The following is a 15,421-nucleotide window of genomic DNA, read 5'->3' on the forward strand; positions in this document are numbered from 1 at the left end:
TTGAAATCGGCAAAATCCGGGATTTATGGTATGAAAACCGTACCGCCCGTAATTGGCCGATTTCCCGTAGAAATTACGGGAAATCCGTACTAGTTGGCATCTCTGAATAACCATGCACTTTGAAGGCATTTGCGGTCTGAAAACAGAACTCAACTATCCCTTTAAGGCATATTGGTCAAATGAAAAAAACAGATACAGGACTAATATAATTGCTTCGAAACAAGGCAAATTCTCCCTCAATAAGATTAATCCTTCTTGGTGTAGCAAGGTAGAGATTTTACCTTTAAACCCTGTTTAATGGGCTTGGCCTCCAAACTATTCATTTAAACTTCAGTTAAACTTTTCTAAAGAGAAATAACCAATATTAAATTGAAAGCCGATATTTTGAATACGGTATAAAACCAAAAAATACAGCAAAAGATATGGATTTTTCGGTGAAAAGTCACTTAAACTTTCACAAATAGGGCGAGGACATTTTCTCGAAAAATGCAGCCTTCCGATAAGAAGTCTCACCCATTGTGACATATTTTGAAAGGTTTTCAGTTTAGAAGGCTAGTTTTGCCTAGAATTGATGATTCCTGACTGCGTACTGATTTGGGTTATTCCACAGGAGTGGTAACTGGTTTTACACAGCCTTTTTCCTATAATGTTGCATGTCATGGATGTTATGTTTCCACTGATTGTTAATTAAACAAGTGAAGTGATATGCTTGCTATCTGAATAATGCCCATCAAAGTCAACATTTCAGTCAATGCAGATATTGATAGCATTAGATGAATTCCTTCCTACCGGTACCCATTTAACGCCTGGTTAGAGAGTAACAAATGTACATTAATTAATGTCTTGCCAAAGCACATTAATGCCGCTGCGGGGACTCCAAAAGTTAAAAATGTGATTCACAGACTGACGTGTGCACTAGACCAGCACACCTCTTCCAAATTGTATAATATCAAGTTGCAGTTAAATCTTTCCTTTTCTGTATTTCTGTTTTTCATTAAAAAATAATGATAATAATAACAAATAAAACACAAATAAAAGTAAAAGCCTGCCAGACATCAACTTTTCATGGGTTCTTACACTTTCTCTGTCCCTCTCATCTGACTCTGCGGCATCTCCCAAGAACACGGACTACATGGTACATGTATCAAATATTCAAAGGACTTGAAACAAACTCCCTACAGAGTAAGATCCCTAGTTGCCACTAGGTAGGCTAGCCAACTTTGCTAAAGTGGATCTTGACCTTTATGAATAAGTTGTTATGCTTCACCGTCCAGAATAGAATCTCAAATTAAATGGAAAATATTATACAGGGAAATACTTTCACAAATATTATACAGGTTGTACTGTATACAATTTTCTATAACTTCAACTCATCATAACAATGGGGAATTACTTTAAATGGATAGGTTGATTTTTTCATTCATTTTTTTCCTGTCAGTGTGAAATGATAATGAAACTAACTCTTCTTGGAAAAATCCTGTTTGAAAGAAAACTCAAGCAAACAAGGCAAATTAGTCAGAACATGGTTTCAGACCATCGCTTCAAACTACCACTGTCTAAACATGTGAGACAATAGATGGATATAATCATCGCCCCATAAACTTATATTGCGCAATCTCTTACTAATGTTGTTTGTATTATGATCTAAGAGCACATTTTGTAATATCAACAATGTTGGATAAAGAAGTATTCATCGACTTTGGTTAGTCTATCAAAATATAAACATGTCAATCCCTCTTCAACTACTCTCAAAAGCAGGATATGGAGATTTGTTTGGCTTTTAAATTCATCTACCCTGATACACATTACATACACCATACCTTGTAATATCCCCCCCCCCCCCCCTCAGGAGGGGGGGGGGGGCGGGGAGTAGGGGCACATACAAAAATATGCTTCCTTTAGCCTGTCATAATAATAAACTACAGAAATGTGTAGTCTTGCACGTCAGCTTAATACTCTACATGATGTTCAAATGTTAACCGCAATCTCATTAAGATTAGTGAGTATTAATTCAGCCTAATGGAGATCATATCTGTTTCCTGCACAAAATGCAATATTTCCTATCGCACAAATGGGATGAATGAGGTCAGACAGACTCCCTGTTTCAGAAGAGATAAGGTTGTTCATTAACATTTAAGGTAATAAACAAAATAATGATGTACATGTTTTGCAAGACATAGTACATACTCTAGCAACAATTTTGTTCACTATTAAACTCAACTCCAACCAAGGTGTAGTATACATGTACCTCACTTTTAAACATTTACCATGATAGGCCCATAATAAGCCCTTAATGAAAGCAACATCAACTAGAACTCTTGTGGTAAATATGCATTATGGACTAATCACAATGTCATTGTCAAAGCCATCTTGATTTGCCATCAAAGTCTAAAACAAAACAAGTCAGGAGTATCAGGGATGCCATAAACAAAAGTTCAAGTTACTAAGAGATGAGGAAAGAGGGAATGGTGTAGATTGCATTGCATAGCAATTAACAATATGCATGCTCATGTACACACCTGGTCCCAAGACTGCATGGTGTCCCTACTGGGGAATCTACAAAAACCTTTACCAACTGTCCAAAGCCAGCTGGAGGCGAAGGACGTGTTCACACATACATTTATTCTGTGATCTTTACTACACCTAGTCCCAAGACTGCATGGTATCCCCACTGGGAAATCTACAAAAAACCTGCCAGCGGTCATAAGCCGGCTGGAGGCAAATGATCTGTTTACACATACACTATATCTGTGATCCCTAGCATCGTCTAGCATCGTACTCGACAATGTATATATTCAGATACCCCAAACTGCACAACATTTCAACTAAAAAATCTATGAAAATCCACACCAGCCATACAAAGCCAGCTGGAGGCACAGGATGTATTCACACAAACATTTATTTGTGATTCTTACCTTTGTCTGACACCCATGATGTCAGATGTATACATGTATACATTACCCCGCCCCATGACCCTGCCCTGCCCTGCCCCTCCCCATCTCCTCTCCTTTTATCTTCCTCCCTTCCCCTCCCTTAATAATAATAATTATTATAATAATAATTAATACAATTGTCTCTAAGCGCTTTACAAATATAATATTACCCCAGTCATTGGATTCAGTGCTTGCCTGCACACAGTGTGCACAATCTCCACTCCCTAGGGAGCATTCCAGCCGGGCGTTCATTGATGATCACAAGCTGTTTGACCAACATTGACGGCCGCATGTACCCCGTGTACCCCTCCCTTCCCCTCCCCCTCCCTCTCTGCATACACAGATGGGGAGATGAGGCTGTTGAAAAATCACTCTGAATACTTACCAGGTATCATTTGCAATTCATGGAAAGTCGGTACATCCACATTCAAGAGCATACAAGTAGAGACTTGGATGGGTGTTTCATAGGCGAGTAATATCAGACTTCTCAATCAGGCTGGTCAAAAAATCACATCTAGAAAAGTAAATAAACAAAGATAGAATAAACATAACAATGTGGTTGGAAAAATGTAGAGATCGTAAAACACAAATGAAGGATTTGTTTGTAGGGGGCGGGAGACAACAGACAGTACAGATTCAAAGAATACTCATCCTCATACTCACAAGACAAAATATCCTTCTACATTTACAAAGTATAACAGAACACCAAACATTTAAAAACTTATACATTTCCCCCTTCTCTACTGTGACTAATAGACCAAAGCTTGAGAGATAACTTTCTGCTTTCTGGAGCCCCACTATTTATAAGCTACTGCAATGTTCTCATTCTTGTTGAGTATTAAATTGTATTTATTGAATGACTTCTTTATTTGGTGATCCAACATTTGCTCCTGTGACACTTTCTCAAGGCTTTATTTTGTCAAAGATACATGTATGAGGTTAGGATTAGGCATGGTTATAGAAAAGTGTATAATGTTTGGTTGAGCGTTCAAGTCAGGAATTTAGTTAGTGTAGGGTATTGAATGCAGAACAGTCATCACAGGGGCAAGCCTTAAACAACCAGTTATTTCCCAACCTACATATAAGTGTATCGAGATAGGTGCCAGACCATTATGGCTCAGCATGAACTGAACCAGAAAATAAATTCTATTATCCAAGCTGCTTTAATTCCATTCACTCACATAACCCCACGCATATCATGCAATCAAAGGGGCCCTCTGTAATTAAGAGCACATTATCAAGCTCAGTCAGCTCCCAACAACTTTTATCAACTATTAAAGGCTTTTAAAGGGGAAATCCAAGCATGGACTTATACCTATTATAACCATCACTTAAAATTGCTATATGATATTTAGTGTTTTACTTATCAATTTTTGCTACAGACTCTTCTCAAAGATATATGGTTAGGGTTTACAGTTGCTGTTGGGTTTCAAGTCACTGCTTTAGGAAAGGTTTAACTGGGTTAAGTTGAAATGTTTCATCCAGAAGATGCATTTGAAGATGTTTAAAGTTGATGTTGCATTCATAAGACTCAAGAAACACTTAAGATAAACAAATTTTCAACAAGAATCGTGTATTATAAGACCATTCAAACTCAAAATCAGCACAAAACATCATACACATCCATACATCATGAACTGAAGGCATATCAGAAACCTGTGTCAAGATAAAAACAGCCTTGCACTTACATGTAGATTAATCTTCCTTTGTATAATATACATGTAGGTTATCCATTTCTCTTCATTTCACTGTTACACCTTCCGGGTGCTATTTCAAATCATTTTAATCTGCATAAACACTGCTCCAATACATATAACTTTCCCCTTATAGACAATTCCCCCAAAGTTTCAAGAACAAAAAACGTCTCTTTTCGCAAAGGTCACAATTCTTCCCGTTCATCCCCCAAGCAGACCTGTTATTGATTTGAGGACATGGAGCCAAGCATGAAGAGGGGAGGGATCCCGTGCTGGCAGGCAGCGCAGGCAGCGCTTGTCCAGTTACCAGTGAAGCAAAATGAGCTAATGGGGCGTATGCATGCCAGCTATAAACATTCCCAGGTACAGGCAATGACATTCATATTTCATCAACCGGTCACCAAGCATGGAAAGCCAGCCCACGGCCAAAGGCATATTCTCACTGCTGCTTTATGTGCCTTTTGTTCTAAAGCATGAAAGTCTGCATAGAGTCACAATTTAAAATACTCTACATAACACAAATTGTATGATGATATTACTCTATCTGTTTATTGTTCGTTTTGATTTGTTTCGGTTTTTTGATAACAAAATGCTAACAAAGTTTACATACATGTAGTACTTCCATCATTGGTGGCACTCAGTAATTATAATACCCCTTTCCACCCCCCCCCCCCCCCTCCCTTTCTACTACTATGTGTATGTGTATGTGAAAGGACAGCTTTCACAGAAGAATCATACATGTACATCTCTCCCATCTCCATGATATCATTTGAATTAGACTATATGTATGTCTTATGAAACATATTGATAACTTGTACATGATGGCTAGATTTAAAGTTCATGAAATGTCAATCTCCCTGCCCATGCATCCACAGTCCGAGGGCATAATGACGGTGGGCTTCATTTCAATTTGCTCCTTGTACCTGCCTGTCCACTAGAAATGAGGACACCATCCAGATGACACACAGACATTCTTGAGTCAGTCAGCCAGCCATCTCTGATCTCACCATCTTGGATTCTTGCCATCCTCTTTCTCCACACATGAATGACCCAGCTCAAATGCAGAGGCACTGCCAAACCCAAGGGGTAGTTTATTGGCAGGCACAATCCCTCCTCAGTTGTAAGTTATTTTCAACGGACAGAAGAATGTCTGAAGTATAAGACTATGGAGACTGCTCTATACAGAACCTGTACTATGTCTACTCCCAGTACTGCCACAACTAGGCTTAGCTCAAAGCTTTATGGAATTGTTTTTAAACATCAAAATAGAGTCAGCGACTACAGACAAGCCTCAGAGTGGCAGTCTTTAACCAGCACAAATAATTGCCCACATTAAAACAGGGTCTTAACTATCACTGCGCTACATCTGATAGGCATGGTATATGTGGCTGCTCAATCTTGGTTAGACTTCACTATGTCCGTGCTGCTCACAGAGTCGAGTTGTGGCTGTTTATTGCTTTAAAGGCACAAACAATCCTAAATCATAACTCCCAACTAAAGGTCTGAATTAGGTAGATGTACACTAGCAATGAAAGGCTGAGAGACAAACAACGAAAATCTGTTGTAGTCTATAATTCAGACACAATAATTTTTTCTTCAAAGTGGAGTCTATGCCTGCCCCATAGACATCAGGCTGGTAATACAGCCTGATTATTCCCTGTGCGGCAATCACACTCTATGTGCTCATATGAAATGGCATAGTGGGTGAATTAATGGGGACAAATCTAGAAAAATTAATTTGTGTGATGGATGGAGCAGTGCTCGTGCGATATGCACCATTGGTTACCGGGGCACATGGGATATACATATATCTGGCTGACAGATTCAAGATATAAACACATTTGATTCTGACAGGTTTGCAGAAAACAAGACGTGGGCAGCCAGTACACATACCAGCATGCCGGCAGAGCTGGAGTCAGGGGGCTATGGCTTTTATCCTGCAAAAGGAATAAAATAGTCAATTAGGATCTAAAGGTACATACATGTTCATGTACATGAGTACTGTAGGGTAAAGATTTACTGTTTCTTGCACAATGTGCTTAAAAACTAGATCAGTTTTAATTGAAAATTTCTATCAAAGTGTTAAGTATTTTTGCTAAATTTACATTAGAGCATAACAAAAAATGAGATATCGTGGAAACCAATAAATTATCTTATCTATCTTATCATCATGATTAAATCAGGGTCTTCCCTTGGTGAAAGTTTGCTCACTTCACTCTTGCAAGTTAAATTAAACCTTGTTCTTTTACTCCTTTCAATCCGTGCAGCATTCTGTCAGTCTGTCTATTGTTTTTAAATACATGTACAATACCAACAGAATCTTTCCTATAATGTGCATGTAGATCGACCCTACAGTTTGGGTTGGTCTGTTTTTGTCAGTTGGCCTTCATGCTCCAAATGTCCTTTCAAAGCAACCCGGTTCCCAGCTTGAGATTGCATTCCACCAGGGGCTGGCTCACTTGCATTTCTCAAACATTTATATACCGTTTTAATAAAATCTCGGATTCACGTAATGACCCACCCGTATCCTTCCCGTGCCTACATTATACCGCTAAGCAATATCCCTTGCTGGGACGAAGCTATGCCTTGTTTTTCTTTCGAGCAGGGGTAATCAATATGGAGACAAACATTCATGAAGCACGCAATGCGGCCGGCCGGCCTCACTCTGTGCTCACGTTGTTCCACTGGCAGCCCCGCACACCAGCCAGGCATATTTTTAGCTGCCCCGTTTCCAAACTTAATTTGAGGCATATTGTTTAAATGAGCCCAGCATCGGGGTGCTTTCTCGCAGACCAGAGATCTAAGGCATGAAATCTAGCCTCGTTAAATAGAGAAAGTAAATATTTGATTGTGGGACCAAGACTATCATTGATTTATCATAAGGGAGTCAAGGGGACCTAAAGCTGCTCTCTTTATAGTGCACACAATGTCTTTCATACATCCACAAAAGAGTGTTCAATGATAGAGCTTAGAGAAGGCCATCATTACAGCTAAACTGGGAATCAAATCAATGAAATGTTGTATGCTGAACATTCTATGAATTTGTACCTATCTCTTGATTTTCTTCTCCTTTAATTAAATGAATAGTTGGGGTGATTTCTTCCAATGTTGAGAAGTTGAACATGGCACAAGTGTCACAATGGCTAGCATGAAAGAGAGTTCTGACATTGCAATATTTCCCTTCTTATACTAGTTGAGTATGAACTTCAACCCTCCATTAACCCCCTTCTACCTGAAAAACAAGTCTGAGCCGAGTGCATTCCATTCAAAAGATTGACAGCCTCTTAATTCTGTGCCTCTGGCTGGCTACTCGTATTTGATGTGTGTTTTGGGTGCTCTAAAGCGCTTTTATTTTCCCACTTCACACGGCCTGAACCACTGTTGTAGTGTACACATGTGTACCAAAAGCCCAAAACAGTAATTTGAGATATTCAACCACAGCATCATAATAAATTGAATTAAACTTCATTCAAAACAAGTTGCTTATCAAACAAGAACTTAGATTTATCTAAAAAGCAGAATTATACATGTTCATTCGGGTAAGAATTACATTGCACGTGTATGAATTTTAGGATTCTCTAATTATATGTCAAAATGTACATGTAGGGCCTAGATATTAAACATAACTACCTTTTAATTTTAGTCAGTTTTTTTTTTAATTTTTATTACAGGTAAACTGATTTGTCCTTTTTTTGTGTGAAATACTTTTCCATAGCAATCCTGTCTCTTTTGCAAACTGATACAAAGATCGCATCAGCTAATATGCAATCACAGAGCCAGAGTACTGTATATCAATGCAAATGCAAGGATTTAATATAAATGGCATTAAAGGTACTATGACCCATTTGCAGGTCAAAAAATGAAAAAGTTAAATTCCAACTGCATTTGAAAGATAATATTAATTTAGAACTTCCCTAAAAAAGGTGGGGCTTGAAAATGTCTTCAAGTGGGAAAATAACAACTATTAGTTGTCAAATTGACTTTAGGGCTATAGAGCCCAAAAGTAATAGTCTTGATTTTCAGACAATTGTACCGAATGGTCATACGTTTTATGCTGCGCAAAGATTCAATCAGTTTTATCTTGGCCATCAAAAGAAGTGGGTTATTGATGTAGACAAATGATCATGTACCCTTTACAACTCTTTTCATGTATGTTATTACCAAAGAAGAAAAAAAGCCAGTCAGTCACTCAATAGTGTCTGACAGTGAAGTCTAGCAAGTAAACAGGTTTCCTTGCATAATTTGAATATGAGGAAACTGCTAACGTTTAAATTTCACAGATAGGACATACATGACATATTCATAATTCCTGCAAAGTTCTACAGAATTTGAGGTTGGCTGCAAAAGGGACATAGTACCTTTAACATGTAACTAAAATTGAAATTATACTTTGACATACCTCATGTTTAGTACATTAAGCACAGTAAAAGACTGAACAAGCATTTCAATTCACGATCCACTCTACACAAACATTGACTAAATATGTATTTCCCCTTGGCACTCACATGACTGCAGCATTCTACATCTCCTCCTGAGTGCATGTATCATATGGAGTTTCTTCATTGAATTGGTAACTAGATGAGTCAGACACAATCCCAATATGAACCCAGATTACATGAAGTGCTCACAGACCAAATGAACTTTGTATAATCTGTCTCCTTGCACAATAGCTCAGACAACCAAGCTCCACTTGGGGGTACGAAGGGGTCAACAAACCTTACATTGGTAATCTTTATCTTGTCCCAAAGTTCTGTCTCACTTTCCAAAGTATTGCTACTGAATGACCACAGAACAATGGAAGTTTGAAACAGAGATCTGACGACCATAAATCACTGATTCATAGGTTATTCTACAAGAGTGTAAATGCAAACCAGTGTCTCGCCTACATGTACACCTATTATTGTGGTCTATACATGTATCATTTTCATTAGAAGTTAGTATTTTACAGTCATCTTTGTAAAGAGGAGTAAAGAATAGACCAAGGCCTAAATATCTCATGCACGACTAGGTTCGGTCCTCATGCTGAGCAATTCATTACACATTTGTGGTTATTGTGGAAGCCATGGGTCATTGTGTATGTGTGTACTTATACTACACGGACTTGCTTTACTCTGCTAGCTTAGCATTCAGGCTGAAATTAACCTTTCCTCAGTTAAAAACAAAGAATATTTTCACTTGACTCAAGTATGATACTTCATGTATCATACTGTACTTTCTGCTGACCATCTGTCCATCTCTCTCTATCTGTGTGTGTGCGTCTCTCTCTCTCTCTATCTCTCTCTCTCTATCTCTCTCTCTCTATCTTTCCTATATTTTCCCAGTCACACTGATGAGACACAACAACAGACCAATAATAAACCAATAATAGATTGAGAACAGGCAGAAAAGATTGTAAATTATATCATGGCTATATTGATGGATTTGTAATTCTGGTTGGTAGCGTGGCTAGAGACAGAGAAAGAGAGAGAAATAAGAGAGAGAAATAAGAGAGAGAAAGAAGAGAGGGAGAGAGCAAGTCTCAAAAGTGTCAATTCGACATACAAAAACTGTAAGCAGAGTATGAGCAGGAGAAATACTCATATCGCCTAGAACTTAGGCTATTCATCCTTCAGCTATGAATAAAGCTTCATCATTGTTTACACAGAGCATAGAGACCATGTATCATATATATTCATTATGAACGTCACGTGTTAGTAACACATTGTACTGTACATGTATGCTCACCCCTCAGGCATATCCATATCTCATGCATGACTTAGTCCAGTCCATGCTGTGCAATTCATTACACATGATGGATGCCACTAACAATTACACACAACCTGCACTGTTTTTTGGATTGCTGTCTGCTAAACTACATAAAGACCAGTTATGGTCATGCGATTGCATTGTGAAAGAAATGTTGTGGAATCGATCAGAAAAGGTTAATCATCTAGCATAAGTATTGGTGTGTACTGCAAGGTTCTGGAATCATCAAAATGATAAGAAATTTGGCCCAGTCTTTGTAAAGTTACAAGCACTGTACACAGAAAGATGTATATGGGACTACGCACACGTGCACGACACGCGCGTTTATCTCTCACAGTCCAATAGACAAACTAATTTACCAAATATATCAATTAGTAGGCGGTTTCCCGGCAAAAATTTTATCATCATGTATTAGTCAAAACATATTCTTTCACAAGATTGGTAATAAAGAGCTCCCATTTCATTTTTTGAAATTGGGGCGTTTCCAATACAAGTCTTTACCTTTAAGGATACACATCTGCAAGCTTCATGGGTTTTCTTGATAGGCCCACACAGTGTATACTCAAAAGGTACCGGTATTTTAAAAATTCCTACATGGACAGGTGCATGTGTGTGTACAGGTAGAAGTTAGCTCTGACGTGTGAGGTTTGGGACAAATGAAAGTTTGCCCTTTGAGACATTACGTATTTCCTTGAGTACAAATATTTACAAAGCATATTGTTTTGCAAGTACACTGTACATCGGCCAAAATCAATTGCAATCTGATGTATAATTCATAGCATACATTGTACTTGTAGCATTGGAAGAAATCATGTTTTAAAATGGGTAAACACATCATAAAATGTCTGCCACAGAGTACAGAAAATGATGTTTTTAAGTGCTCAAGCTTATTGCTGATTCCCATTGTTGTCCATTTGCAGCATGTTTAAGCACATACAGTAACAACAAAGGAAGCATCCCATAATGTGACTTAATACAGATAGAGCTAATAGCTCTGGTTCAAACTTCAACCCCAAAGTAGGTTTACATGTACATGTACATGTGGGCCTACATGTAGTACAGGGGCTACATACATGTACATGTATATCTACAAAACAAAGGATGTGCAGGACCTCAATGTAGACCTGTCTATAGATACAAGGACACTGCTACACCAAGGAGTGTGGGGGGACAAAAGAAGACCACTTCCCAATGCTACGACCGAAGAACTGGTCAATAATGGACGTCAATCCAAAGTGACCGACCGCCCTACTTGTATTTATATTTGGGTGTCTAAAATCACTGGTTCATGAAAAAGAATACATGTGTGGGTTTTGTTTGCTATTCCACAGAGGGGCAGAACTTCTTATTGCAGAGAATGAAGAGAAGATTTGAGGAAGCCCTACATGTAGCTCTGTCATTGTACCCCAGTCATACTGCCAAATTGACTCCCAGTCCCTCCTAGATGATGGTCAACAACATTTATAACTCAGGAGGTAAACCTTTCATTAACTTTTAAATTTAAGTGGCATACATGTACATGTAAGGGGCATTTACACTATCTTCCAAACATGCCAAAAAATGCCAAACCGGAGCCTGGCCGCGATGTTACCAAGGGCAACTACGCTTTACCGGCAGAAACGCCAAGCCCCAAACATTCCAAAACGAAGTGTGATCTTTTGGCGTGTTTTGGCGTGTTTTGGCGTGTTTTGGCGTGTTTGGCAAGTATAAACGCTCGCAGTTGTAACATCGCGATGTTAGGTAAAGTGACTTGAGGAGCGGGGCTAGATGTCGTCCTTTTGAAGACAATGATAGAACGATTAATACAAAGAATAACATAAGAGAAGGTGACAGAAGGAAGAAACTCAGAATAACAAAAGGATAGACAGAAAGAGAAAGTGATAGAAGGAAGAAACAACGAATAACATAAGGAAAGACAGAAAGAGAAAGTGATAGAAGGAAGAAATAAAGAATAACATAAGGAAAGACAGAAAGAGAAAGTGATAGAAGGAAGAAACAAAGAATAACATAAGGAAAGACAGGAAGAGAAAGTGATAGAAGGACGAAATAAAGAATAACATAAGGAAAGACAGAAAGAGAAAGTGATAGAAGGAAGAAATAAAGAATAACATAAGGAAAGTGATAAAAGGAAGAAATAAAGAATAACATAAGGAAAGACAGAAAAAGAAAGTGATATAAGGAAGAAACAAAGAATAACATAAGACAAGGTGATAGAAGGAAGAAACGAAGAATAACATAAGGAAGGACAGAAAGCGAAGATGATAGAAGGAAGAAACAAAGAATAACATAAGGAAAGACAGAAAGAGAAGGTGATAGAAGGAAGAAACAAAGAATAACATAAGGAAACACAGAAAGAGGGATTGATAGAATGATAAAAAAACAAAGAATAACATAAGAGAAGGTGATAGAAGGAAGAAACAAAGAATAACATAAGGAAACACAGAAAGAGGGAGTGATAGAATGATAAAAAACAAAGAATAACATAAGAGAAGGTGATAGAAGGAAGAAACAAAGAATAACATAAGGAAAGACAGAAAGAGAAGGTGATAGAAGGAAGAAACAAAGAATAACATAAGGAAACACAGAAAGAGGGATTGATAGAATGATAAAAAACAAAGAATAACATAAGAGAAGGTGATAGAAGGAAGAAACAAAGAATAACATAAGGAAACACAGAAAGAGGGAGTGATAGAATGATAAAAAACAAAGAATAACATAACAGAAGGTGATAGAAGGAAGAAACAAAGAATAACATAAGGAAACACAGAAAGAGGGAGTGATAGAATGATAAAAAACAAAGAATAACATAAGAGAAGGTGATAGAAGGAAGAAACAAAGAATAACATAAGGAAAGACAGAAAGAGAAAGTGATAGAATGATTAAAAAACAAAGAATAACATAAGAGACGGTGATAAAAGGAAGAAATAAAGAATAACATAAGGAAACACAGAAAGAGAAAGTGATAGAAGGAAGTGATAAAGAATAACATAAGAGAAGGTGATAGAAGGAAAAACAAAGAATAACAAGAAAGATAGAACTTAGAGGAAAGTGTTTGCATCGGAGTGCCGCGCATGCACATTACCAACTGAAACACGCCAAAACATCACTGAGCTTTTCCAGTGAATAAAGTACACGGGGGCTCGGGGCGAAATAGCCCCCGAAATGCCCAAAAGAGCCCCTGAAAATCAGAAAAGAGCCCCTGTAAATTTGCATAGAGTTCAATGCAAAACAAATTTTAGAGTGTTAATTTCATGCAGGCAAGTTTGAAAAGTAGCCCCCAAAAATTAATATTAATTTTTCCCCTGAGCTTTTCAGTCGGTGATGTTTCCGCACAAGTGTAAACGGCTGCGCGAAACATCGCGACTTTTCAAAATGAGGTATTTGACAGTATAAATGCGCCTGTAGATGCATTAAGAATGAGACAAAGAGGAGAGTGAACTATTTTGTGGTTTGCAGGCCATAATTGCAGGAAAGATTGAGGACTGATGAATCAGTAAACAAACCTTTATTGCATTTGATGTATGGACTGTTTAAAGTACATATATATATATATGCACTTTATTTGCAGCCTTTGTTTTAGAATTGCTCAATACACCTAACGCACCTAATGGAATTCTGTTCCACTTCCATCCATTTCAAGTGAGGAAAGAAAATCAATTACAGTGATTGAATTGATTTGAGGTAACACCTCATTTCATTAATAGTAACATTAGTTGGAAACAGATGAATGACTGTGAATGCTAATGTGTACTTGGTGGTTCAATACATTTCACTCATTATAAAATCATTAAAAGCCATAATTACACGCCAAAGGGTGTCCTTTATGCCCCCCCCCCCCAAAAAAAAAAAAAGTAAATAAATAAAAAAATAAGAGTGTGCAGTCCATTGAGGAAGTGGTCAACGCACAACATCAGGGAAAGGGGAAAAAAGAGGGAGTGGGGCAGTGAGTTCGGAAGTACTTAAAAATGAAATACGAGGAATACCACTTCATTTCATCCTTCTCTACCACTGATATGCTACAATAGTGAACATCCTGTACCATTGTTATGAGTATGACATGCAAGCAGCTTTACCCTCTGTAGAAGAAAGGCATGTGCAATATATAGATCTTTCATGTACAATGTACAAACTGGAATTACATTTCCAAGAAAATAAAATTACCAACAAATGCAAAAATAATGGACCTTTGATTGATCATAACGTCTCCAATTAAATGAGGATCTTAAAAATTTGGGTGTCATAATTGGGCTAATCAATATTCACTTATCCCGTTTGTTGTTTATCTTACTCCGTTCATATCTTTCATCACCCACCCTCGACCTGCTTTCCCATTCCATTCCATTCCATAGACATGTGTTGACATTTGGGGCTCCCCTACAGAAAAACAACGAGCAACAATTTGATGAAACAACCCAGGCAGACTCCATGGGCCTCAAGCTAGACAGAAAAAAGGCGAGAGTGCTAAAGTATTAAGAACGGAGTAACACCAAAACAAAAGAAGAACCGAGCCCAATGAAGCTCAATTACTATTCCACATGGACCCCAACACTCTGGCAATTAGCAGCTTATTTTCTGATGAATATTGCATCCTTGTTTTTCTCCTGTCAATGTTAGCGGCTCATTGTGATGTTGAAGGAACATGCAGGTTCATGTAGGCTTCCAAGTCAAGGTTTTAAAATTATGGGATAATATGTACAAATGAAATCTTCCAATTTACATTGAATTTAAAAATTGCATCAGAAATAAGAAACTGTGAAAGGGGATTACCCCCCCCCCCCCCTACCCCCTCCCTTTGCAATTCATATAGGCAAATAAGGCATTTTTGGACCATCAGTACATACAAATATTTACACAGAGGTGCGCAACTATGAAGACCACCTCAAGAACCCATTCTTTTTCTTGTGGGCAAATCTGAGAATCTTTACATCTTTTTAGTTTGAGATTAAAGTCACTATATTATGGTCAGAAACAATTTTTCAAAATTCCCCCGCAAAAAATGGGGAATAAATATGAATACTCAAAAGCAAATGCCCATTCAGAAGCAGCGCA

At 37.9% G+C, this 15,421-nt stretch overlaps 1 protein-coding gene across 2 annotated transcripts in view; it reads right to left on the reverse strand.

The window, feature by feature from the left end:
* The window catches only part of LOC576147 (cyclin-dependent kinase 17), a 71,626-nt gene that overhangs the window by 49,771 nt on the left and 6,434 nt on the right, over positions 1-15,421 (reverse strand). For both annotated transcript variants that reach the window (XM_030971934.1, XM_030971933.1), the window contains exon 2: positions 3,319-3,447. The gene's annotated coding sequence lies outside the window, so the exon portion shown is untranslated. The remainder of the gene's footprint in view (positions 1-3,318; positions 3,448-15,421) is intronic.

The sequence above is a fragment of the Strongylocentrotus purpuratus genome, unplaced genomic scaffold (assembly GCF_000002235.5).
Source record: "Strongylocentrotus purpuratus isolate Spur 01 unplaced genomic scaffold, Spur_5.0 spur5_scaffold_6, whole genome shotgun sequence".
Taxonomy (NCBI): Eukaryota; Metazoa; Echinodermata; class Echinoidea; order Camarodonta; family Strongylocentrotidae; genus Strongylocentrotus; species Strongylocentrotus purpuratus.